This window comes from Bombina bombina, chromosome 4 (assembly GCF_027579735.1).
Source record: "Bombina bombina isolate aBomBom1 chromosome 4, aBomBom1.pri, whole genome shotgun sequence".
NCBI lineage: Eukaryota > Metazoa > Chordata > Amphibia > Anura > Bombinatoridae > Bombina > Bombina bombina.
Window position 1 is genome coordinate 699,416,047 of NC_069502.1, and position 27,283 is coordinate 699,443,329.

General features: G+C 36.3%; 1 long non-coding RNA gene across 1 annotated transcript in view; it reads left to right on the top strand.

Annotated features, from left to right (window-relative positions):
• Window positions 1-26,552, top strand: part of LOC128655549 (uncharacterized) — a 157,952-nt gene extending 131,400 nt beyond the window's left edge. Inside the window, exons 2-3 of the long non-coding RNA XR_008401844.1 lie at window positions 23,765-23,842; window positions 26,447-26,552. This is a non-coding gene — a long non-coding RNA (uncharacterized LOC128655549). The remainder of the gene's footprint in view (window positions 1-23,764; window positions 23,843-26,446) is intronic.
• Window positions 26,553-27,283: the final 731 nt, after the last annotated feature.

A 27,283-nucleotide genomic window follows, 5' to 3' on the forward strand; every position in this document is an offset into this window, starting at 1 on the left:
TACTTACAAGGAAACGCATTTGGACTGTTTCAAACAAATGGATACTATATGATTTTAAGAAAAGATACTTTGTCACTTTAAAAGGTGATACTTTGAAATTGAAAAATATGAACTATAAAAATATCTGCAGCCATGTATCTTGATAAAGGCACAGAGATAGTATCGAAATGCTTAGTGGATTTTTTTTGCAGAGACCTTTACTATATGTTTCAACATAAAACCAATGGCACTACTTTCATAAATATTTGGACTTACCCTTGTAAATAATTGTGAAATATCTTCAAACTGAAAGAATTTGAACAACTCAAACATTTTGAAAGGTCATACAAAAATTATCAATAAGAACAAGATAAGTATGAACAAGAAATATAACCAAGTAAGCAAGGTAAATGTAAATTGAGCAGAGATATAGCAGATTATGATAACAAGTTGGTTTACAAATGGAAAAAGAGATCATACAAATAAAGAGGTTAATGTTAATGTTATGTTAAGGGTTAATGTTATTCAAAGTGATGTTTCTGACACCGATGGGAATGGGGAAGAGTCAGATACATCAGAACAGAATACAGAACCACATCCATCAAGTTCTTTTACTAATGTAAAATCAACTAGCAGAAAGAGGAAAAAAAAATTAAGAAGAAGGTACTTCTTCCTAAACAAGCATACAAGAAGAGGTTGGAGGAAAAACCAAAAATAATGATGAAAAACAAAAATCAGACCAAAAATAAAGCAGAAAGAAAGGGATGAAAACCATATCAGAAAGCACCAAGCCCAATCCCACAAATAAGAATGGATCAATGATGATAATAAATTGATCACATAAAATGTTATTAAATGCACACATACAAGTATTATCCAAAGGTATGACATTCTGTCCACACCAAATATGGATACATTTGAAGTCTTTAAAGACATAGTTATTTTTGAGGAAATTTCACGGAAAAGACTATATAAAGACATAACACATATTACACCCCAACATATCCACATGAGTCAATTTGGACAGAGGAGGAAAGATTAATTCTAAGAACTTTGGAGGATTTATTGGAAGAGAATGAACCACTGAAAGAAGAAAAAAAATGGAGAGATAAGATAAAGAATAAAGCTGAATTTATACCTACAAACAATCAATGCCCTCAACTTGAATTATTCGATTGAGTGGTGTGCAATACAATAACAAATCTAAAAACATATAACTAAACAAAGAACCTATTTAAATAGGAACAATAAGCTCTCTTCAATATGCAAAAGTGGCAGGATGTAATAATAAGCAATTCAGACAGGGGTGGAGATGTAGTGTTATGGCCTACTGATATGTACCTTAAATAGGCAGACAAACAATTGAATGATGCCATCAACCTGGGTATAACCCATTCACCAAGTCACCCAATCAAGTCTGGCATAAACAGTCTAAGAGAGAAGGCCAGTCAATAGACTACAGGTTGAGAGAATATTTGTCACCACAGATGTTTTAAATTATTTGGAGAATCTCAGTTTAGACTCCACAACTTGGTTAGTAACTGCTGATGTAGAATCTTTATACACAAGTATTATTGATGATTTCAGCTTAAAAGCTGTACATAATTTTTTTTAAATGGGATCAGAGGAAGATACAGTATATCTCATGAAGAATTAATCCTTAAACTTTTAAGCTTTGTTCTTAATCATAACTTTTTCACTTTCAATAACACATTTTACCTCCAAATTAGAGGCACAGCAATGGAGACAGCATGTTCCACAACTTATGCTAAACTCTTCTTAGGATTGTGGGAGCAAAATACAGTATTTTCAGATGAAAACACTGAATTTACAGCAAACATACCTCTGTGGTTACATTACATAGATGACCTGTTTTTTTCCCTATGGGAAGGCCCAAAAGATAAACTAGATGAATTTCTATAAAGATTAAATAAAAATAATTTGAACATCAAGTTAAAATATGAAAATAATCATATCACCAAATCACCAAAAATCCAGATGGTACACTTACCACTGACGTATACAGGAAAAGTACAGCCACTAACAACATTTTACATAGCTCAAGTGCTCATGCACCAGATACCATTAAAGCATTGCCCATTGGAGAATTCTTAAGGATGAGGAGGAATTGTTCAACGAATCAGAACTATAAAAAAGTGCAAAAGAGCTGAAGGACCCATTGCTTCTTGGAGGCCACAGCAATAGATCTATCAAAAAGGCTGAATATAGAGCTAAAACAACACCCAGGAATTAATTTCTCAATAAGAAATTCAAACCTACTAAGGATCAAACCAGCTTTATAGTCACATACAAAACACAAATAATAAAAGTGATAAGTATCTTACAAGATAACTGGTACATTCTGAAGTCTGATCCTATACTATCTGAAATAATAGGGACATATTACAAGTAAGTTATAAGAGAGCATCTAACCTAAAGAACTTGGTGAGTCCAAGTCATTTCAAAGGTACAAAAACAAGAAGCAGACTAACACATGGTTCCTTTAAGTGTGGCAAATGTAGCACTAGTAGATTTATGATAAAGCAAAAAGAGGTCACAGACCATTTAGGAATAATTTGTAAGATCAATGCACATATTGATTGTAAAACTGAAGGGGTAGTGTATGCCCTTAAGTACAAATGTGACATAATCTATGTAGGCATGACCACTATAAAAGTGAGAATTAGACTACAAGAACATCTGAGGAATATTAAGAATGCAGCCAAAAATGTCCAAGATAGCAAACAAATTACTTCAATTGCAAGACACTTTTTAAGCTCCCGTCATTCAAAACAAACAGATCTCCAATGTTTTGGGATTCAAAAGATCCAATTTGGAATAATAGGAGGTGATGTAGAAAATCTATTTTGAAAGCAGAAAGTAGATGGATTTTCTTTTACTGAATTCAATTCAGTCATTTGGACTAAATGAAGAAAATAATTTTGTTCCTTTCTTGTAAATAAAAATCTGGGTAAGTTAATTTTAATCAAACAACAATGGGGAGAAAAAATATCACGATGGATAAACACAGGATGATACAGCAAACAAATTTTTAACAACATCTCACTCTAACAAATTCAATTTCACAATTTTTAACACTCTTATTTTTTTTATTTTTTTTATTTGTTACCATTACATATACAGCTTTTTTGAGGCTATCTTATCTTAATAACTTCTCACAGAAGATCACATAAAGTATATTTAAATATGGAGGTTATTCAATAAAATTAACATTTGCACTGAATCAATATATATTTTCTTCAAATCACTATTTATTATCTATCAGCAATATTTCACAGAATAATCACATTAGATTTCAAAGAGATCTAAAATATTTTTTTCTTTTTAAATTAACCATTTTTTTATTCTTTATTCACCCCACTTAAAACAAAATATGCATTTATATACCAAGTACCTTAGTAACATTAAAGGGACACTGAACCCACATTTTTTTCTTTCGTGATTCAGATAGAGCATGCAATTTTAAGCAACTTTCTAATTTACTCCTATTATCACATTTTCTTCATTCTCTTGGTATCTTTATTTGAAAAGCAAGTATGTAAGTTTAGAAGCCGGACCATTTTTGGTGAACAACTTTGGTTGTTCTTGCTGATTGGTGGATAAATTCACCCACCAATAAACAAGTGCTGTCCAGCGTTCTAAACCAAAAATTGTCTGGCTCCTTAGCTTAGATGCCTTTTTTTTCAAATAAAGATAGCAAGAGTACAAAGAAAAAATGATAATAGGAGTAAATTAGAAAGTTGCTTAAAATTGCATGCTCTATCTGAATCATGAAATAAAAAAATTGGGTTTAGTGTCCCTTTAACTTACATATAATGATGTGAAATACTTAGATTTATAATTAATATAAGTTGTTTTACAAGAAATAAAGTGAACATAATTTAGGATATCATAATACATGATATCAGCAATATAGTCCAATAATACTGAGGATGCTTGAGATATCCTTAAGATTGTACTGTAGGATTACATGTCTGGGAGGGTGTGTTAACGGATCCTGACATAGTAAAAATCAGCCGAATTGGTGGCGCCCGTACCCTTTGAGAAAGCCATACAGCAGCGAAACATGTTAGGGATTGATGGGGAGAGGATGAGAAATTAATCTGCAGCTATCTTTAGCCTCATTATACTTTATAAGTCTTAAGAATATTACCATTAACGGGTTGTTGCACATGATACATAATACGTAGCTTTTAATTCATTTGGCATTAATACTGTGTGTGCCAGTAATACAAAAAGTAGACTATTTACCATAATAATACGTGCATTTGTTGAAGATATTTTAAGTTGATTGAATCGATAGCCACGGCAGCTACTACAAACTTTTTAAAAATGTTTTTATTACTCTGTAACTTAACCATAAGTGATGAAAACATTTGTACACATATATAGGCTTGTATTTGCAAATCACTTGATTGTGAAAGAAAAAAGGACTATATTCATATGCATATAAGCCTGTATATATTAACCACTAGATGGTTAGGAAACAAGCAACAAGTTTATTTTGCACAAGTTGCCCTCGGTACATAATAATGGTGGTTTAATGAACCTGTAATTAGAATGTAACCTATTATAAGTGAAATATCTTAACCTATAACAATATAATAAACTTAAGCAAAAGAGTCAAATGACTTACCTGATATTGTAAACATAGAATATAGGTTTTTAAGTTTGTATTCCAAAGGGTTCCATATACAAAGCAGTGAGAGCTGCTCCAGAGCCCTTGCGGGGAAGGTTCGCATATGTGAGCCTGCTTCTAGCAATGTAAGAAGCCTACACCACCTCTGAGATGGCGAGGAAAAAAATCACAGAGAGCTCACTCTCATTGATTGACAGCCCCTTCAGTCGTGTGAATGTTTGTAATGATACATACGTGCCAGCAGATCAACAGATCCGCTGACCATATGTAGCGTAGGCAGGTGGAGAGCTTTACAATTTGAGAAGCTGTCCGCCCGCCTGTTAGTACATGGAGCCCTTTATCGTCAAATAAATGTTGTTTTAATTAAAGTGATATACACCAACCACATATACACTGCTCAAAGAATAGTATGCACAAAACATTTCTGGACTCTTTTTTAACCCATCAGACAATAAAACCTTTACTATATTATTGTGAACGTTCACAAACTTTTATACAGGAATATAGTGTGAAAATAAAGAATGTCTTTATCGGTTGCTTGACACTATCCATACAGTCTAACTATAACACGATGAACGATATTTCAATACTTAAATGAAAGGTTTGACTGCTTCATAACGCTTAGATTTTTTGGGGCCAATTCCTTTCTATTTATAATTTTTTAAACATTAGCTTTAAGTGTGTAATCTATTTTGATTATTTTATAGTAATTGTTGGTTATAGCCATGACCTTCTTAGTTTATAACTACTTAATAATTATTAAATTTGCTCAATCACTTATGCATTGATATTATTTATGCATTGAAATTATATAATTATATATTTTTTCATATGCATGTCTTTGCTTTTACAGCTTAGTATTGGCAATCTTGCAATTTATAAGAGAGATCAACCCACAAGGAAACCAGACCTCCAGAAGGAGTAGACTTGAAGCTGCAGAACAGCAAAAATAGACAATAGGGACCAGATTACAAGTGGGGCGCTAAATATTGCTTTTGTGAAAGCGATATTAGCTCTCCACTGAGTAATACCAGTGCATGCTAATGTGCACTAGTGTTACAAATTGACAGCAATTGAGAGCGCGCTTCCATAGGCTTCAATAGAAGCCTCATTCTCATTCCATGGCACAGGGCATGAGAACCTCGCGCATCGAAGGGGGTAAGTAGCACAGCGATGGCAGCCAATGTTAAATATATATCTACTAGTCCTAAAGCCCGTTCACACGGGCCATTTTTTGCAGTACAGTGATCCCACCCCTTGCGTTCTCTCCCACTCTCTTTTGCTTTCTCTCTCTACCCCCTCTCTTTTGCGCTCTCCCCCCTCTCTTTTGTGCTCTCTCTCTCCCCCCTCTCTTTTGCGCTCTCTCTTTCCCCCTCTCTTTTGCACTCTCTCTCTCCCCCTCTCTTTTGCGCTCTCTCTCTCCCTATCTCCCCTCTCTTTCTATCTCCCCTCTCTCTCTCTCCATCTCCCCTCTCTCCCCCCTCTCTCTCTCTATCTCTCTCTCCCCTCTCTCTCTCTCTCCCTCTCTCTCTCCCCCTCTCTCTCTCCCCCTCTCTCTCTCCATCTCCCCTCTCTCTCTCCCCCCTCTCTCTCTCTCTCTCTCTCCCCCTATCTCTCTCCATCTCTCCTCTCTCTCTCTCCCCCCTCTCTCTCCATCTCCCCCTCTCTCTCTCTCTCCCCCCTCTCTCTCTCTCTCCCTCCTCTCTCTCTCCCCCCTCTCTCTCCTCCCCCTCTCTCTCTCTTCCCTCTCTCTCTCTCTCTCCCCCTCTCTCTATCTCCCCTCTCTCTCTCCCCTCTCTCTCATTCCCCTCTGTCGCTCCCCTCTCTCTCGCTCCCCTCTCTCTCTCTCTCCCCTCTCTCGCTCCCCTCTCTATCGCTCCCATCTCTCTCTCTCTTCCCTCTCTCTCTCCCCTCTCTCTCTATCTCCCCTCTCTCTCTCCCCCCCTCTCTCTCTATCTCCCCTCTCTCTCTATCTCCCCTCTCTCTCTATCTCCCCTCTCTCTCCCCTCTCTCTCTCTCCCCTCCCCTCTCTCTCTCTTCCCTCTCTCTCTCTCTCTCTCCTCTCTCTCTCCCCTCTCTCTCCCCTCTCTCTCTCCCCCACTCTCTCTCTCCCCTCGCTCTCTTCTCTCTCTCCCCTCTTTCAACCTCTCTCTCTCTCCCCTCTCTCTCCTCTCTCTCTTCCTCTCTCTCTCTCTCTCTCTCTCATCTCTCTCTCTCCTCTATCTCTCTCTCTCATCTCTCTCTCTCCTCTCTCTCCTCTCTCTCTCTCCTCTCTCTCTCTTCTCTCTCTATCTCCCCCCTCTGTCTCTCTCTCTCCCCCTTTCTCTCTCCCCCTCTCTCTCTCTCCCCTCTCTCTCTCTCCCCTCTCTCTCTCTCCCCACTCTCTCTCCCATCTCTCTCTCTCCCATCTCTCTCTCTCTCTCCCCCCTCTCTCTCTCTCTCTCTCTCTCTCTCTCCCCTCTCTCTCTCCCTTCTCTCTCTCCCCCTCTCTCTTCCCTCTCTCTCTCTCTCTCTCTATCTATCTCCCCCCTCTCTCTTTCTCTCTCCCCTCTCTCTCTCCCCTTCTTTCTTTCTCCCCTCTCTCTCTCTCCATTCACATCTCCCCTCTCTCTCTCCCCTTTCTCTCCCTTCTCTCTCTCTCCCCTCTCTCTCTCCCTCCCCCTCTCTCTCTTTCTCTCTCCCCTCTTTCTCTCCCTTCTCTCTCTCTCTCTCTCTCTCTCTCTCCACATCTCCCCTCTCTCTCTCCTCTCTATCTCCCCTCTCTCTCCTCTCTCTTCTCTTTCTCTCCCCTCTCTCTCTATCTCCCCATTCTCTCTTTCTCTCTCCCCTCTCTCTCTCCACATCTCCCCTCTTTCTCTCTCCCCTCTCTCTCTCTCTCCCCCCTATGTCTCTCCCCCCTCCCTCTCTCTCCCCCCATCCTCTCTCTTTCTCCCCTCTTGATCTCTCTCTCCACGGCCTTTCACGGCCCCACCCCCTTCGTGCACCTTCACACTAGGCTCCGCCCCTTCACGCCCTTCACGCTAGGCTCCCCCCCTTTCACTGGCCTTCACAATAGGTCACGCCCCTTCATGTTCTGACATGCCCCCTGCACACGCTCGGCCACGCCCACTTTAAGGCCAGGTGTGTTTTTCCTCGTGCTGTCTCTACTGCGCATGACAGCTTTGGACAAACACACTTGGCCTTTTATAGTATAGGATTTGCTTATATACATATATATTAATGTGTTAATATTAGTATATGCACATATTAACACATTAATGTATATGTATATAAGCATATACATATATATTTACGGGGAACACACAGTTCCCATAAAGACAGCAATGTAAAGGCACTTTTCAGTTGTTTTTTTCAAACACCCCACTACCACCAACTTTACCCTCTAAATACTGCATATTTCAGTAATTTTATTAAAAAATAAAGATGCTGCTATCGTAATTGTTTTATAAAATACACTACACTGTATTTTGGGGCACATTTATAAAATTAACCAGAGATCTAATCTATAGTTAATTTTATAAGCGCTAATTGCTACCACAAGCTCGCAGCAGCAATAACCAGCCACTTGTAAAGGCTGGTTAATTATCACGTGCCCTATATTATGCGCTATAATTTAGTGCTCCACTTGTAATCTAGCCTTAGATTGGGAAAGAACCAAAAGCAACCATGATATGGGAATGTATTTTTTGTGTAATATTTGTTTAATATTATCTTTACCAAATATCTGACTGTGTTTCACTAATGGCTGAGCTGTTGAGCTATTGTCTAAAATGATTTTAGTCAACTGGGACATGTTGTTTATGTTGTTTAAAATATGTAAACTATACTCAAGCATAACTTTTCATATCCATATTTAAGACAGATATTAGTTTATCTTCTGTGTATATGGAAATATTTAAGCCTATCACATTTTTACATGTTTGGATCTATGATCAATTGTAAAATGCTGTGGCACATCCTAATTGACTATAACAACACAAATGTTTAGCATTGTATCATGAGTTAACATTGTTTGGCATTTAAGGGATCCAAGGGGGAACTTTAACCCAAGCCCTAACCATAAATTACCCCATTCATCCAATTCCATTGTTTTAAGGCTGCCCCTTTAAAGAGACATACAACCCCTAAATTGTATTTCATGATTCAGATAGAACATACAATTTTAAACAACTTTCCAATTTACTTATATTATCAAATTTTCTTCATTTTCTTGTTATATGTTGTTGAAAAGCATGAAAGTAAGTTTAGGAGTGTACACATGTCTGCTGGGGAGTGTACACATGTCTGCTGCTCTATATGGCAGCAGTTTTTCAACAATGTTATACATTAACAAGAATACTAGATGGCACCACTATTTCCTATTATGTAGTGCTCGTGACATGTGCACGCTACCTATCTAGATATTTATTCAAAAAATAATAACATGAGAACTAAGAAAATTTGATACTAGAAGTAAATTGAAAACTTATTATTTTTAACTGTATGCTCTTTTTGAATCATGAAAAATAAATTGTGTTTCCTGTCCCTTTAAATACTGTGATATTTTTATGTAGCATTTTAAATGGAAAATATTCTGAGGATGCCCATGGTTCCTTATAGTGATTTTTGCTCTCTCTAAGTTCTCTTTATGTATATGTCATGATCATCTCGATTTTCTTCATAAAAAAATCCATTCAGCACTTTTTGACCAAATTAATACTGTATGATATTGTAGCAAATACAAACATTTAATCTTAATCTAGAAAATAAAAGAAATTAAACCATCATTTTACAAACTGAACAACAGCTAATCTGTTCCCTTAATTTACTGTGCATTTTTAATTATTTCAATACTTGGGAACATGTGTCAGTATGTGATTCATAGGTCAATACAGTTTATTTTCAAGAGTGCAGAGACTGAGTACATAATTCAAAGGTCCTTATTCCATATTCTAATTAACTTATGTTTGTTCTAAGACTCTGAGATCTTGTTTATAACAATGCTAAAAGGAACTTTTTTTTGTCATGTGATGTAACTGACATACAAATTAGTTTTCTGTACTTTTGATATTCTGTAACTTATGATATAATGGCTGCAACTTGTAAAGGTGAGATGAAACTTTCCACTTCCAGGCATCATTGAAAACTTAAAATAAGCTCCTAGATGTGTGGGAGCTTGTAGCTGTATTATGGTTTATATCACATTTTTACAAAGGATTTAGTACTGTTAAATGTAAGGTTTAATATTTTGGAAGAATAAGTATGCAGGCTACCTGTTATTTAAATGGGACTAGACTTAGCAAGAGAGAAGAGGAAAAGGATTCTGGTGTAATTATAGACAACAAGCTAAACATTAGTATGTAAAACAAAGCACCAGCTTCTAATTCTAATATGATACTAGAATGTATTAAAAAGGTTTTGATGTAAGGGAAGAAAGCATAATTGTGTCCATATATAGCAGTAGTAAGACCTCACCTTGAGTATGGAGTGCAGTTCTAGAGACTAATTTTTAAAAAAGACATTCAAGAATTAGAAAATGTTCAGAGAACACACATAACGAATAAAGGGAATTGATTTAAGTTATAAAAAGCCAAATTGGGTCTGTTTACTCTAGAAAATAATGTGCTTGATAGGTAATATGATTACTTTGTATAAATATATTAAAGGCCCATACACAGAGTTGGCAGAAGCACTCATTCAACAACGTCTGAGATATTTAGGGATAGATTAAATGGAGATCAAAAAGAAGAAGGGTAAAAACACAGTAGTTAGTGCAAGCAGTTAGTATCCACTACACATCCAAAATAACCAATAAAAACCTCAATATTGGATTCAAACAGAATTTTAGAAACAGAAATGTTTGGATGCGTCTTTCAAACCCACTAAGGGATTTATAAGTCTAAGGGGCATATTTATCAAGCTCCATACGGAGCTTGATGGACCGCTGCTCCATAACCCATCCACCTACTCTGAGGTGGCGGACAGAAATCAACAGAAATCAAACCGATCGAATACGATTGGGTTGATTGACACCCCCTGCTAGCGGCCGATTGTCCGCAAATCTGCAGGGGGCGGTATTGGTATCCGCTCGCACCATAATAAATATGCCCCTAAATGTGAATATCACTACTAATTACAAAAAAAAATTTAAAAAACAAATTATAAAAAGTTGGGGGTAAAAAACATGTATTTAATAATATATAAAATATACAATTGGAAAGGTATTAAATCAAATGTCGCACACTGACATTAAAATTAAATTCCTTTACTGGTTAATTCATTTTTAAAACATCAATTTAAAAAAAAAAACTATTTTCATACATAAGTTATTTCATTTATAAACCTTTATAAGACTTTTATAAAAATAAGACCAATCTCTTTTGAAATATAGTATCAGATAGAAAGCCACGGATTTTAAAAAAGAAAATTAACTTGTCCAACGTATTCTTCTATAATTCCTTTCTAACTGGCCAGTGTTGGAATTATCAACAGACAATAAAGTTAGTTGGAAAAAAGTGCCCGGAACTTTTAGTAAATAAAACAATTTTTTAGGCAAACCTTAAAAGAACAACGTCCTTTGGAGGATTCTGTTTTTCTCTTATATCTGGTGATTACCGATAAAAGCCTTATTGAGCAAACACCTTTCTGCTGTATATTCTGTTTAGTTTGCAACATGTCCTTCAGCCCGGATTACAGGAAGTTTTTTCCCTCTGTGATCTTCTAACTTTCTCCGGTACTCGGGAGCAGACCAGCTTCCTTGTTGTCCGTTGTAACCTCTGACCTTAAGGAATCTATTGTATTCTGTACGGCTCCTGTGCCTGCAACGTATCTCCAGCATTCTCTTTGGGCAATAGTTTTTCTCTTTTGCTCCTTACAAATTACGCTATGCGTTTTGACTGTAACTACAGCCTTTCTCAAGCAGTATATACAGCAGAAGGGTGTTTGCTCAATAAGGCTTTTACCAGTAATCGCCAGATATAAGAGAAAAACAGAATCCTCCAAAGGACATTGTTCTTTTAAGGTTTGCCTAAAAAATCTTTTTATTTACTAAAACTCCTGGGCACTTTTTTTCGAACTAACTATAATGTCTATTGATAATTCTAACCACTGGCCAGTTAGAAAGGAATTATAGAAGAATACGTTGGACAAGTTCATTTTCTTTTTTAAAATCTGTGGCTAAGACAAAATAAGTCTTTCTATCTGATACTATGTTTCAAAAGAGATTGGTCTTATTTTTATAAAAGTTTTATAAAGCTTTATTAATGAAATAACTTATGTATGAAAATTGTTGTTTTTTAAATTGATGTTTTAAAAATGAATTAACCAGTAAAGGAATTTAATTCTAACTTCTGTGTGCAACATTTGATTAAATTTTTATGTTTTATATATTTTTAAATACATTTTTTTACCCCCAGCTTTTTATAATTTGATTTTTAAAAAATTGTAATTAGCAGTGATATTCACATTTAGACTTATAAATCCCTGAGCGGGTTTGAAAGGCGCATCCAAACATTTCTGTTCCTGAAATGGAGATCAACTTGGTGGAAATTCAGCATCTGTCTTGCGAGGCCAATATTGCTACCAGCCATGACAGCTGCCTAGACACACCCCCTTCTTTGAACATTTGGATTCAGTTAATTTTATAGAAAATGATACACAATATTGCCATAATATTTTCTTTCTGTGCAATTACTAAGTAAAAAATCTAAAGAATAGTTATTCAACAAATGATAATTTATGTAAGGAACAATAAGAAGAAAACAAAAAGACACCTTACTAAAGTAGGCTATAAGAGTATGTAATAGTGGAGCCAAAACTCAGTTATACTCAACAAGTAGTGCTTTAATAGACATACTGGATCTATACAGTGTCCCAACTGATTTTAGGTATAATTTCCTATTGGCCATTAGGCCCGATTCTAAAAAAAATCAGTTTAAGAAGTGGTTTTCCACGCCAACACTCAAAGGGGCAGGCTTCATAGAATTATATAAAAAGGGGCTGTCCCTGAGAGTAGTGAGATGTTGCAATAGAGGGCAAAGTACAGAGAGGGAAACTGGCGTGTTTTAAAACATGAATATGACGCTTAATACCAATCAAATTAAATTACACTATTTTAAGTGCACTGTACATTAAATTGGCTGTAATTGTCATATAGAAAGGGGGGAGGTAGGGAAAAAGCGCTCTAATACAAGAGCTGACCAAAAAAATGTGTATATAAACTCTACATAGAATATTTAAAGAACCTTAAAATACCCAAGATTGATATAATAAGCTATTTAATAAGCTTTTCTAAAAAACAAAGAAATAAAAAAAAACGAAGTATTAATGATGGCGGCATCTAAAAATTAACAACAATTATGTTATGAGGATCGTGGATACAATGGTGACAGTCTAAAAATAAGTTATATAACATAGATTAACGTTAATTAAAAAAAACAGGTGGATTAAAATAAAATATAACAATCGAAATAAACAAGATCAAAAGTACTGAAATATAGAGGGATGAGTATATCCAGCTCACTTGCGGCTAGATTTAGAGTTCTGCGGCCAAAGGGGTGCGTTAGTTACGCGTGTATTTTTCCCCCTGCACCTTTTAAATACCGCTGGTATTTAGAGTTCTCTGAAGGGCTGCGTTAGGCTCCAAAAAGGGAGCGTATAGCATAATTTACCGCCACTTCAACTCTAAATACCAGCGGTGCTTACGGACGCGGCCATCTTAAAAAACGTGCTTGTGCACGATTCCCCCATAGGAAACAATGGGGCAGTTTGAGCTGAAAAAAACACCTGCAAAAAAGCAGCGTTTAGCTCCTAACGCAGCCCCATTGTTTCCTATGGGGAAACACTTCCTAAGTCTGCACCTAACACCCTAACATGTACCCCGAGTCTAAACACCCCTAAACTTACACTTATTAACCCCTAATCTGCCGCCCCCGCTATCGCTGACCCCTGCATATTATTTTTAACCCCTAATCTGCCGCTCCGTACACTGCCGCAACCTACGTTATCCCTATGTACCCCTAATCTGCTGCCCCTAACACCACCGACCCCTATATTATATTTATTAACCCCTAATCTGCCGCCCCCAACGTTGCCGCCACCTACCTACAATTATTAACCCCTAATCTGCCGACCGGACCTCACCGCTATTATAATTAAGTTATTAACCCCTAATCCGCCTCACTCCCGCCTCAAAAACCCTATAATAAATAGTATTAACCCCTAATATGCCTTCCCTAACATCGCCGACACCTAACTTCAAGTATTAACCCCTAATCTGCCGACTGGAACTCGCCGCTACTCTAATAAATGAATTAACCCCTAAAGCTAAGTCTAACCCTAACACCCCCCTAAATTAAATATAATTTAAATATAACGAAATAAAATAAATCTTATTAAATAAACTATTCCTATTTAAAGCTAAATACTTACCTGTAAAATAAACCCTAATATAGCTACAATATAAATAATAATTATATTGTAGCTATTTTAGGATTTATATTTATTTTACAGGCAACTTTGTATTTATTTTAACCAGGTACAATAGCTATTAAATAGTTAATAACTATTTAATAGTTACCTAGTTAAAATAATTACAAAATTACCTGTAAAATAAATCCTAACCTAAGTTACAATTAAACCTAACACTACACTATCAATAAATTAATTAAATAAACTATCTACAATTATCTACAATTAAATCAACTAAACTAAATAACAAAAAAACCCACTAAATTACAAACAAAAAAAAATTACAAAAAATAAAAAAATATTACAAGAATTTTAAACTAACTACACCTACTATAAGCCCCCTAAAAAAATATCAAAGCCCCCCAAAATAAAAAAAATGCCCTACCCTATTCTAAAATAAAAAGAAAACAGCTCTTTTGCCTTTCCAGCCCTTAAAAGGGCCTTTTACGGGGCATGCCCCAAAGTAAACAGCTCTTTTGCCTGTAAAAAAAAACATACAATACCCCCCCAACATTACAACCCACCACCCACATACCCCTAATCTAACCCAAACCCCCCTTAAATAAACCTAACACTAAGCCCCTGAAGATCTCCCTACCTTGTCTTCACCACGCCGGGTATCACCGATCCGTCCAGAAGAGGGTCCGAAGTCTTCATCCTATCCGGCAAGAAGAGCTCCTCCAGAGGGTCCAAAGTCTTCATCCTATCCGTGCAGAAGAGGACATCCGGACCGGCAGACATCTTCATCCAGGCGGCATCTTCTATCTTCTTCCATCCGGCACGGAGCGGGACCATCTTCAAGCAGCCGACGCGGAGCCATCCTTCTTCACCGACGGACTAACGACGAATGAAGGTTTCTTTAAGGGACGTCATCCAAGATGACGTCCCTCAAATTCCGATTGGCTGACAGGATTCTATCAGCCAATCGGAATTAAGGTAGGAAAAATCTGATTGGCTGATTGAATCAGCCAATCAGATTCAAGTTCAATCAGATTCAAGTTCAATCCGATTGGCTGATCCAATCAGCCAATCAGATTGAGCTTGCATTCTATTGGCTGTTCCGATCAGCCAATAGAATGCGAGCTCAATCTGATTGGCTGATTGGATCAGCCAATCGGATTGAACTTGAATCTGATTGGCTGATTCAATCAGCCAATCAAATTTTTCCTACCTTAATTCCGATTGGCTGATAGAATCCTATCAGCCAATCGGAATTCGAGGGACGCCATCTTGGATGACGTTCCTTAAAGGAACCTTCATTCGTCGGGAGTCGCCAGAAGAAGAGAATGGATCCGCGTCGGCTGCTTCAAGATGGTCCCGCTCCGCGCCGGATGGAAGAAGATAGAAGATGCCGCTTGGATGAAGATGTTTGCCGGTCCAGATGTCCTCTTCTTGCCGGATAGGAGGAAGACTTTGGACCCTCTTCTGGACCTCTTCTTGCCGGATAGGAGGAAGACTTCAGAGCCTCTTCTGGACAGATCGGTGATACCCGGGTGATGAAGATAAGGTAGGAAGATCTTCAGGGGCTTAGTGTTAGGTTTTTTAAGGGGTGTTTGGGTTAGATTAGGGGTATGTGGGTGGTGGGTTGTAATGTTGGGGGGGGTATTGTATGTTTATTTAAATGCAAAAGAGCTGTTTTCTTTGGGGCATGCCCCGCAAAAGGACCTTTTAAGGGCTGGTAAGGTAAAAGAGCTGTTTAATTTTTATTTTAGAATAGGGTAGGGCATTTTTTTATTTTGGGGGACTTTGTTATTTTTTTAGTTTAAAATTCTTGTAATCTTTTTTTTTTTTGTAATTTAGTGTTTGTTTGTTTTTGTAATTTAGTTTTTTTTTTTTTTGTAATTTAGTTTAGTTGATTTAATTGTAGATAATTGTAGGTAGTTTATTTAATTAATTTAATGATAGTGTAGTGTTAGGTTTAATTGTAACTTAGGTTAGGATTTATTTTACAGGTAATTTTGTAATTATTTTAACTAGGTAGCTATTAAATAGTTATTAACTATTTAATAGCTATTGTACCTGGTTAAATTAAATACAAAGTTGCCTGTAAAATAAATATAAATCCTAAAATAGCTACAATATAATTATTAGTTATATTGTAGCTATATTAGGGTTTATTTTACAGGTAAGTATATAGCTTTAAATAGGAATAATTTATTTAATAAGAATTATTTTATTTCGTTAGAATAAAATTATATTTAACTTAGGGGGGTGTTAGGGTTAGACTTTAGGGGTTAATACATTTATTAGAGTAGCAGTGAGGTCCGGTCGGCAGATTAGGGGTTAATACTTGAAGTTAGGTGTCAGCGATGTTAGGGAGGGCAGATTAGGGGTTAATACAATTTATTATAGGGTTTTTGAGGCAGGAGTGAGGCGGATTAGGGGTTAATACATTTATTATAGTAGCGGTGAGGTCCGGGCGGCAGATTAGGGGTTAATAATTGTAGGTTGGTAGCGGCAACATTGGGAGGGGCAGATTAGGGGGTAATAAATATTATGTAGGGGTCGGCGATGTTAAGGGCAGCAGATTAGGGGTACATAGGGATAATGTAGGTTGCGGCGGTGTGTGGTCGGCAGATTAGGGGTTTAAAAAATTAAATAGAGTGGCGGCGATGTGGGGGGGCCTCGGTTTAGGGGTACATAGGTAGTTTATGGGTGTTAGTGTACTTTAGAGCACAGTAGTTAAGAGCTTTATGAACCGGCGTTAGCTCAGAAAGCTCTTAACTCCTGGCTTTTTCCTGCGGCTGGAGTCTTGTCGTTAGATTTCTAACGCTCACTTCAGCCAAGACTCTAAATACCGGCATTAGAAAGATTCCATTGAAAAGATAGGATATGCAATTGGCGTAGGGGGATCTGCGGTATGGAAAAGTCGCGGCTGGAAAGTGAGCGTTAGACCCTTTCCTGACTGACTCTAAATACCAGCGGGCGGTAAAAACCAGCGTTAGGACTCCCTAACACTGGTTTGGACGGCTAACGCAGAACTCTAAATCTAGGCTTTGGAATGTAGAGATAATATCACAATTCCATAAACACACCTAAAAGGACTTAGGCAATATATGAGATATATAGTGAGACTTTATCTATGTATAAAGGTGTTGATGTCTTTAACTGTGCACAGCCTCCGATGAAATGGGATACAAAAGAGAAAACTCACTGTTCATGGAGTATACAGCTTCTGTAATGAATTCCGTTGAAATGATGACGTCAGATCATGTGACAAAGTAGTGTGATCGGCTGGCATCCAATCAACAGTAGTTCTCTGCTGAATTGATATGAAGTATCTTCCGTAGTGCAGAATCCTGTGCAAATCCCACACTCTGACACCACAATTGCTAGAGGTCCTCTGAAGGCCGGGGTACCACTTGACACTTAGCAGTATTTTACACTTCACCTGGAACTTGCTGTTGTGAACACTGTACTTTTGAGAATAGACTGAAGAAACTATTTTCTACAAGATTCAGTACAAAAGAACTTCTGCTTCTACTGAGAATTACAGATCCAGAGGCTGCAAACTTTCTCTGACGTCCTTATTCATTTGGATCTTCGAAGTCTTGCTTTAACTGATGCTTCTCGCTTGTTTTCTACAAGACTCTGAGGATCCAAATGAATAAGGACGTCAGAGAAAGTTTGCAGCCTCTGGATCTGTAATCCTCAGTAGAAGCAGAAGTTCTTTTGTACTGATCTTGTAGAAAATAGTTTCTTCAGTTTCTTCACAAAAGTAAAGTGTTCACAACAGCAAGTTCCAGGTGAAGTGTAAAATACTGCTAAGTGTCAAGTGGTACCCCGGCCTTGAGAGGACCTCTAGCAATTGTGGTGTCAGAGTGTGGGATTCACACAGGATTCTGCACTACGGAAGATACTTAGTGTCGGTTCAGCAGAGAACTACTGTTGATTGGATGCCAGCCGATCACACTACTTTGTCACATGATCTGACGTCATCATTTCAACAGAATTCATTACAGAAGCTGGATACTCCATGAACAGTGAGTTTTCTCTTTTGTATCCAATTTCATTGGAGGTTGTGCACAGCTGAAGACATGGACTTCTTTTTACATAGATAAAGACTCACTATATATACCATATATTGCCAATCAGAAGGGAGAGAACATAGGAGGGGGTCGGGGCCTAAGACTTCACAGGCTGCTTATGCGTGAACCCGCCAATTGTGTGGCAGTAGACTCTATTCTGGCTACACAGAACCAGACAGGCTGTCGGCTGCACTCACGGTCAAAGCGTCCAAATAGACAAAATTGGGCCAAGTTCCCCTATACACTAGATAAGACCAATGGGGGCGCTTAGTGATAAAGTATACATTCCGCATACTCCCTAAATAATAGCTACAATGACCTACGAGCAGGGCAACAATAAGTGAGGTGTATGTTTAACAATCAACACTAAAAAGTGTAGGATATGTGAAAGTGCCGCAACTATATGTGGTGGTGCTATATGGACTCAGGGACCTAGCTGTAGTGTAGAGTGTGTAGTGAAATGGAAAATATGAATCTGTTGCGTGAAAGGTAGTGAAACTAAAGTGGAACAGAATGTGGAGGGATGTGAAACTGAATGTGAATAACTGTGGTAAACTGATATTCATGATGTGGTTATTAAAAACATTATTAAAGCCACTAAAGTATGTGGACTAAATTACAAGTGTGTACAATATATGTGATATTTGGTGTTGTGACAGGGAGAACCAGACCCCTGAAAACATCAAGATAATATAGTGTTGAATGATCTAGTGTAATAGGAATCTAATGTGTGTATAGTATGAAAAGTGGGTATGCCACAATATGAAGTGAGGTGCCAACAGGTGAGTGAAAAACTATTGGTGTATGCTATAGAAGTGGTCACGATACCCACATTAAATATCGGCAGTATGTACCAAATGAATGTGAGATATTAGATAGGAATAATGGAAATATAATATAAAATGTAAAAAGTAAAATGTAAAAAGAGACCAACAAATTACTAAATGATCCTCATCTGGGAACAGATATATATATGATAAAATGTGGATGCATATAGAACTAAAGTAAACTAATGAGTAAAAAGAATTGAGCCAATGAAAATGGAAACACTAACCTACTTATGGGATTGGCAACATGTGAAGTGGTGATGGTGATAAACTAAACAGTTGTATGAACTTGGGGATTATAACACAAGACTTGATAAGACACCAAGTAAAGCTTGGATGTGAACTATTGAGGGATTCTCCCAAAATAGTAAAATAGAATCTGAGCCAGACTTATTAGAGTCAAAGCTATTATTGCATACTCAATAACATATAATTATTATGTAAAATATAAAATTACAAGTGCCATCACCCTTAAAGTATACACACCCGCAAATGCAACGTCTATGTCCAATAATGGACCAGGGGATGAGCAAAAAATGCACAAACCTTAAGTATGATCAAATAAAATTCTGTCCAGTAAAAATAATTAATAATACAAGAACTGATTTTAAATGAATGCTGCCAAATCCAGATTTTCATTCAGACCATTGGGCTGAAGAGTTTGTAATTTTGTGATCCAATAGGATTCACGTCTCCTGAGGGTCATGAATGTATTGGCTTGAACTCTAGGCACATGTTCAATAGGCAATATTCTCATGGGATTCTTATGTGTCCCCTGAGCATTTCGACAGTGTCTTGAGACACTGTGGCTCTTAGATTTATTTTTAATATTAGTGGAGTGTTCTCCACATCTCTTTTTCACGTTGCGGCATGTGCGGCCCACATATTGGACCCCACATTCACAGTTTAGCAAGTAAACCACAAAAGAAGACTCACAGGTCATGGAATTTTTTAATATTAAATGATTCGCCCGTTGTTCATGAGGTAAACGTGGATACACGGTGTGAGATAAAAGAGGACATGCCACATTGTTTCTTTCCACATCTGGAGATTTTATGTTTAGAAAGGACAAGGGTAGTCAGTGGCACCTGAGGCTGGCTGTCAGTAACAAAAATAAGACAATGTTAGAAAGAACTTTGCAAACGAAGGGCTCAGTATATAAAGGGTTAAAATATTTGCCAGAATAATAAAAGCTCTTGGTGAACAAAAATCAATACAGATCCTTAAGGTGATATCCTCATGTCCTAATGGATACTAAGCTTATTAAATAAAGACTGAGGCCCAATAATTTTATAACATTCATAAAAATGAGGAATTTAATAAAGTAAATTGGTTATAAATACACTGGTGTAGATAGACATAAATGCATATAAACAATTATATTAAAAATTGCAATAAAAGAGAGTGTAAAAATATACGAGTTCAAGAGGGTGAAAAAGTTAACTTCAATAAACACTGTATCAGCGTCTGAAAAGTTCAACTTGTAGAGCTGTCAAGCTAGGTAGCAATAATGTGAACTTGATAGTTATATATCTTCAGGATCTATATTTAAGAATGTGGCATAAGTTCCATTTGGCAATATTGACAGAAAATGAGCAGAATGTCCTCCAATGACAAGGTACAAACAGTTAAAAAGGTTCTAACCAAGATTCGGCTTTGCCGTGTAAGTGTGTCAGATGAAAACTTCAGTTTTTTTGTATATTCCGTTTTCTTTGGGAGTTAAATCAAAGGGTGCACTTAGCAGCAGAAGAATAATAGTTTTTAACTCACGGCTTTCAGCGTCTTCGCTTTACTCGCTCGTGTCTTCTGTGAAGAGGTGGATGTGTTGTGTCCAACCAATAGGGACCGTTGGAGTGCACGCACTTATTTGAAAACTTGAAGACTTGAATCTTGAAGGTGATTACTCCTACCGGCTCAGTATGTGCTATTCTGGCATGTTGAAAGAGTCGGTCCTGGGAGTAGCTTAGTGGTTCCTTGTAACAGGAGCAATCCGTGTGGACGTCTACGCGTTTCAGCTGTGAAGCCTTTATCAAAATGTCCTGTTGGTGTTGCTCCTCCATTTTATAGGCTAATTTAACCCTTGCCATACTTGGATCTTGGTTGCCTCCTATATTTGTTTGCCTGACACATTACATTTGTTTCCACTGACTACCCTTGTCCTTTCTAGTTTTTAACCCTGTTCACAACTGTGAGAAATGTGAACGAGTCAGTTGGCTATCACTGTCTTATTATCCGAAGTCCAGTGTAATCTCTTCTTTTCTGATTTTATGTTTAGGCCTAGCCTCATCTAAAAAACTGGATTTGGACGTAGGTTTGTCTCTCACAATTTTACTAGGAGCCAGAAGGGTCTTGAGGGTGGGAGCTCTTCTATACACCACTTTTGGTTTCGCTCCAATGATATTCTTAAGTGTGGAATCATTTGTTAATATGGGCCAATGTTTGGGAAGAATTTTATTAATCTCACGGTAATTTGAGTTATATCTAGTGATAAGGAGGGGTGGGTTCCTATCCTTGAAATTATCTTTAGCTATATTCTTCTTACAGAAATATTGGGTGCGATCCTCCTCTCTCACCCTAGTGAGCTCTTTGGTTATGAGTTCTTTAGGGTATCCCTTCTCCAAGAATCGGTCCCCAAGAACCCCAGCCTGCTCATCATAATCTGATAAGATGGAGGCGTCATAACAGCATTTAGCCCCTTAGTGATGCCACCTTTAGATCAAAGTAATACCAGACAGGTAGGACTTTCTTTCTCATAACAAGTTATTTAGCGCTATCAGTGGGATCAAAACACATGAACATACCACTGTAATGGTAGGGGCTCTCACTCATTTATTTATTCATTATACTGGGTATACCACATAGGCATCTTTTCATTCTAGAACAACATTCTGTGTCACTGTGGTGACGTGTTTTTCATTTTTTATTTCATATTTCATTTCAGTCTATATTATTATTATTTCCCTATACCTTTTCAATGCAAAGTGTCATTTTATTCTGTGTTATGTTTGCAACTTTAAGCATAAGAATGTTATTATTGTTATTTTTATGAGCTTACAAAAGATTATTGTCTTATTACAGTGTAGAGATTCTTTTGAATTATGTATATGCGTAATGGTTGTCACAAACTCATATGGGTTATAGACAAGTTTTATTTATGTATATTCCTTTTAAAACCTTTTGGCTGTGTCATTATGTGGGAAGGTCTGTTTACATTGGTTACCATCCCAACTAATTACCTACTGATTGCATACACAGGTGATTGTAATTAATAGTTCCACTTACCAGAGTTTTTTATCCTTTTATATAGCAAGTGTATTTCATTTAATTTTTGTATAGCCTGAGGAAATAGCCCTTTTGGAGGCTGAGAAACACGTTGCTTTGTTTTTAAATAAATATATGCTTTTTGATACACTTGCTGCTTCTATTTTGGAGTTTTCCTTTTATACCTTTTGGACATATACCGTGTGGCTGGTGAATGGACACTGTTTACATCCAAGTACGGTCTGCTGGGTGACTGAGGGGTCCCAGCCTGCTTTGATTGCACCTGGAGGTGCGCTGCTTTGTGTAAGTCTGACCAGTAATTACTAATTCTGTATATCAAAACTGTACTGGGCTATGGATTTTGTTTTCTGTCACACACAGGAATAGGAATCTGGTTGCTGCTTGCTGGTTTCCATTCGAGTGTCTCCTTTGTGGGCACACAGTGAGCTGGACCACTGCTAATTGATTCAGCCTGCGCTACTCGCACCTTTGGGTGCTCTACCTTTGTGAGTATTTGTCACATCACATTGTTCAATTATTGTGCAGACGTTACTAGGTCATATTGGTGCCTCTGTGTCTCCTTTTTCCTTGGTTCAATTATTCCTTTGCTAAGATTTTTAAATTGTGAATTTTTGTGTGCACTTTTGTAATGTATGTATCTCCTTCCCATACGAGAATGCTGTATAGGCCCCTTAGCGTGACAAGGAAATAGAAGGACTGGCGAGCATTCTTATACAATCTCACCAGCCCAACAATCTTTTTAGGGGCCTTTGTAATATTTTTTACTGCTTATTAGATTATGATCATTTTTCATTAAATGTGCAATAATGTTTTTCACTTTACTATTTAGTTTTGAATATTTTTTATTACACCAATATGTGATGCTTTCAGGAAAACAGGTTGTCCTTAAACATTTTACTTTGTATACACGAATTTGATTTCTCTCAAATCGGGATCCAACTTTGATAGCATTATATTATCTTAATAGATAAAATAATTATGAACATGTAGAGTGTTAGAACATGAATAAGCTTAAAAGGCTTCCTCCTAGTAATATGAGATACCCATAAAATTCACAATTTAAAAAAATTACATTTACTGTAAAATATTAGGATCATTTTAGATCATTGTTATAATATATCTGATATGTTTAATGATTATAAAGAAAATTTTTGTAATTTAATTTTGCAGAACTAAACCAAATGTGACTAAATGATAATAATACAAAATAGTAATGAGTTGTTACAGGGTATATATTTTTCATAGTCGTGATTTTGTAGTCAGTATTGTGGCAGAATGCTTTTTAGTTGTAGATAATGAAGTTCTGATTGCCTTTATAGAGTCACATTTTTCACAGCTGTAGGAATCTCAAAGGGGGTCAACAAGCTTCAGGACAAAGAGAACACCTGAGAATATATAATTGATGCTGTATATGTTGTATACACACAATTTATAGAGGCAAAAATAAGCATTATTTTAAAACTGTATTTATTATGAGAAAAGAGCTCTAATATGTTTATAGTCTTTCCCATCATCTTTATCACCATCTCCCTTGTCTTTAGACCCTGATGCCTCCACTGGTGATGGAGAGTCCACTGAACCTATAGTAGAGGAGGATAATCATAATAAGTCAGGTACAGGTAAGTTCTTTCATTCTGTGAAAAGTCAGAAAAAAGCATAGATTTTTTTATTATGTTGCTATTTTCAGCTGTAATTGATGAACTGAACCTTTCTCAAAATGAACAACTATCTGTGGTAACTACAATATAGGAATATGTGAAGGAAATCTAATAGAAAATAGATTTTTTTTTTACAGAAAGTTTAACTACTGTTTCAATATCTACACTGTTCTTTTTTTTTTGGGGGGGGGGGGGAGTATAATTGTGAAAGAAATCTTAATTTTTATTAATTTATTTGTATTTGATTTTGTTTTGAATAACAATTCTCTCATTAACACAATGTTTCATCTTTTGTTTTTGAGAACAACAAAAAGAAATAGCATACCCAAAGAAGCTGTGCAAGCTGAATAAATACAACAGCTCGACAATAAATATTTACTTGAACATCTAAAGACATGGTTTGAATTGTAATTTGAAAATTGATTGAAATTCAAAACAAGCAAAATTAAATATTAAATCACATTTTGGTCAGTGTCCAGTATACAAGAGAGGGTATATATCTAATAACAAGCTTTCATTTTAAATAAGAGATGTTTTGATTATAAACCCTTATTGCTGCTAGTATTTTGTCTTTTGTAACATAATTACATTTGAAACACAAAATTACACAAATTATCAGCTGAACTAAATAATTAGGGTTTTTTTAAAAAAAAAAAAAAATCCTTTTATTAAAGGGACAGTCTACTCCAGAATTGTTATTGTTTAAAAAGATAGATAATCCCTTTGTTACCCATTCCCCAGTTTTGCATAACAAACATGATTATATTAATATACTTTTTACCTCTGCGATTACCTTGTATCTAAGACTCTGCACTTATAACAGTTCTTTAGACAGACGTGCATTTTAGCCAACCAATGTTATCTATATGGTACACATGAACTAGCACTGTTCAGATGTGAAAATCTTTCAAAATAGCATATAAGCCTACAGAGTTTTAACTTTCAACAAAGAATGTCAAGAGAACAAAGCAAATTTGATGATAAAAGTACATTAGAAAGTTGTTTAAATGGACAGTAAAGTCATAATTGAACTTTCATGATTCAGATAGAGCATGCAATTTTAAACAACTTTCAAACTGACTTTGTTCTCTTGGTATCTTTTATTGAAGAGTAAAACTAGGAAGGCTCATAAGAGCTCAGTGCACGTGTCTTTAGTACTCTATGGCAGCAGTGTTTTGCAACATTGTATACAAGCTTTGAATAATATAAGGGTTAATATGTTTGTTTTTTAAAATATAAATAGAACACCTTAAGGTAATCAAGAAAAGAAGGTTAATATTAACAAAGAACATAAAATAATTGATAATGACATTTTTATATATATATATATATATATATATATATATATATATATATATATATATACATACATACGTGTGTGGTGTAAAACGAATAGTCTGCAAAAAATCACTGGCAACCACAGCCTGTACAACAATATGGCCACTGCCATAAAAGTATAAACAAATGAAAAATGCTGTGATATTAAAAGATACAGGAAACGAGTAGCTTTACTAAGAGAAACTGCTGAACACAAGGTCAATCCACAGAAAAGTATCTTAGACCTGACATGAGATTAGGAATAGCCCGTGAGGAAACCGACACATAAGCAGTAAAGAGAACTTAAAGTGAAAAAATGTGAGAAAACACACATACCTTATAAAGAAATATATGTACAAGAAAAAGAGGGTTAAAAACAATTTTAATAAAATAAATCTGCAAATTTGCTGTGTAATGCAATATTTTATGGTACTATATATGTGTATGCTTATGTAGGTGACTAAGTATGACTTTGCTTTGATTTGATTTGACATCTCAAGTGTCAACAAAATACAAAAAAGAAGTGAAATCTCAGGAAACTGAACAATTCCAAACAGAATTCCATTGTCACCCCTTAGAGAATATGTGATTCATTGCCCCAATCAACATGTTTTTCTTTGGCAGTATGTCAGTGTAATATAGTAGCGAGCCCAGAGGCATGACAATGAAATTACCAAAACAGATTAAGATAACTGTATCTGGTCGCTAGAAAGTGAAGCCAGGTATAAAGGTACCTAGTAAATTGTGGGGAATATGATTAGAGGGGGTTTGTGTTGCTTCAGGACATTAATATGTCAGTATACGGATGACAGAGGCTGTGCAAGCAATTCACATACCCAGATGTTGTAGTCAGATAAGAAACAGGTTATTTTTCAGTTTCAAGTATGTTTTCAATAAAGTGGCTTACTTTTGAATAGAGGTACTTATTAATTAGTTTTTTTTCTATTGTGGATTAATGCCGGTCATTATATATCTTGTTACTGATAATAATGGGTAAGGCCTGACAGTAGAATCTGGGAATGCAGTTCACTAATATTGCTGACTGATTTTACAGCATTCATTGCATCTTAATAGAATAATAGTTGGTTATTTATCTCTAAATTGTTGTTTGTTCACATTATATATACTCATATAAATACATTTTTTCTCATTTACTACTACAAGGATATTTGCTTAATGTTATATTCTTAGATTATTGATTACCGCTTTACATATGAACATGTTGTTTTGTGTATTTATCTGTCCTAGGTTCTTCAGGATAGGCACAGGTATAATCTGGAAGTGTCCAAGTGCAGGAAGTATGCCCACATCTCAGGCATCTCTACAACACTCTAAAAAACGTCCTATTTTTCTCTACCAGATCACTACTACAGATGTCATGGGTAAAAAAAATGAACTTTTGTTTAAACATCTTTGCAGAAAAGCATATATTGACAAGAACCCTCATAAGACGTATGATAAGTTGTCAGCACAAATACACTCACCGGCTACTTTATTAGGTACACCTTGCTAGTACCACGTTGGACCCCCTTTTGCCTTCAGAACTGCCGTAATTCTTAATAGATTCAACAAAGTGTACATCCAAATGGACCAAAATCTCTGAGGAATGTTTAATTGTGATGTCATCAGTGGGTAGAGCTTGGCAGCCATTTCAAAGTGACCAGAAACAATATTAATTTTAAAATAACTTTTTACTGTTACTGCTGAAAAATATAGAAAGGGTTCAGGGGGCTATTTGAAGCTTAATCTAAAGTAAGATTTTAAGATGACTAAAGTGTAGACTTTCCCTTTTAAAAAGGGGACAGCCCTGTCTACTGCCTTTTGCAAGAATAATTTCGGGTGCTTGTGTACCATTTATTAGAAAAGCAGTTGAAGAACTATATATATATATGTATATATATAGGTTGAGGCAAAGGCAGTATGCAAGAGACGACGGAATTAAAAGTCCCAAATTTTACTTGTTCTAAGTATAAAATACCCATAACATCCATGGGTGACAGAAAAACACAATCACTTGCTGTGAACGGCTGACATGTTTCGACCTTCAGGTCGTAATCGTAGCTGTATGTAAAACACCTGTCAACC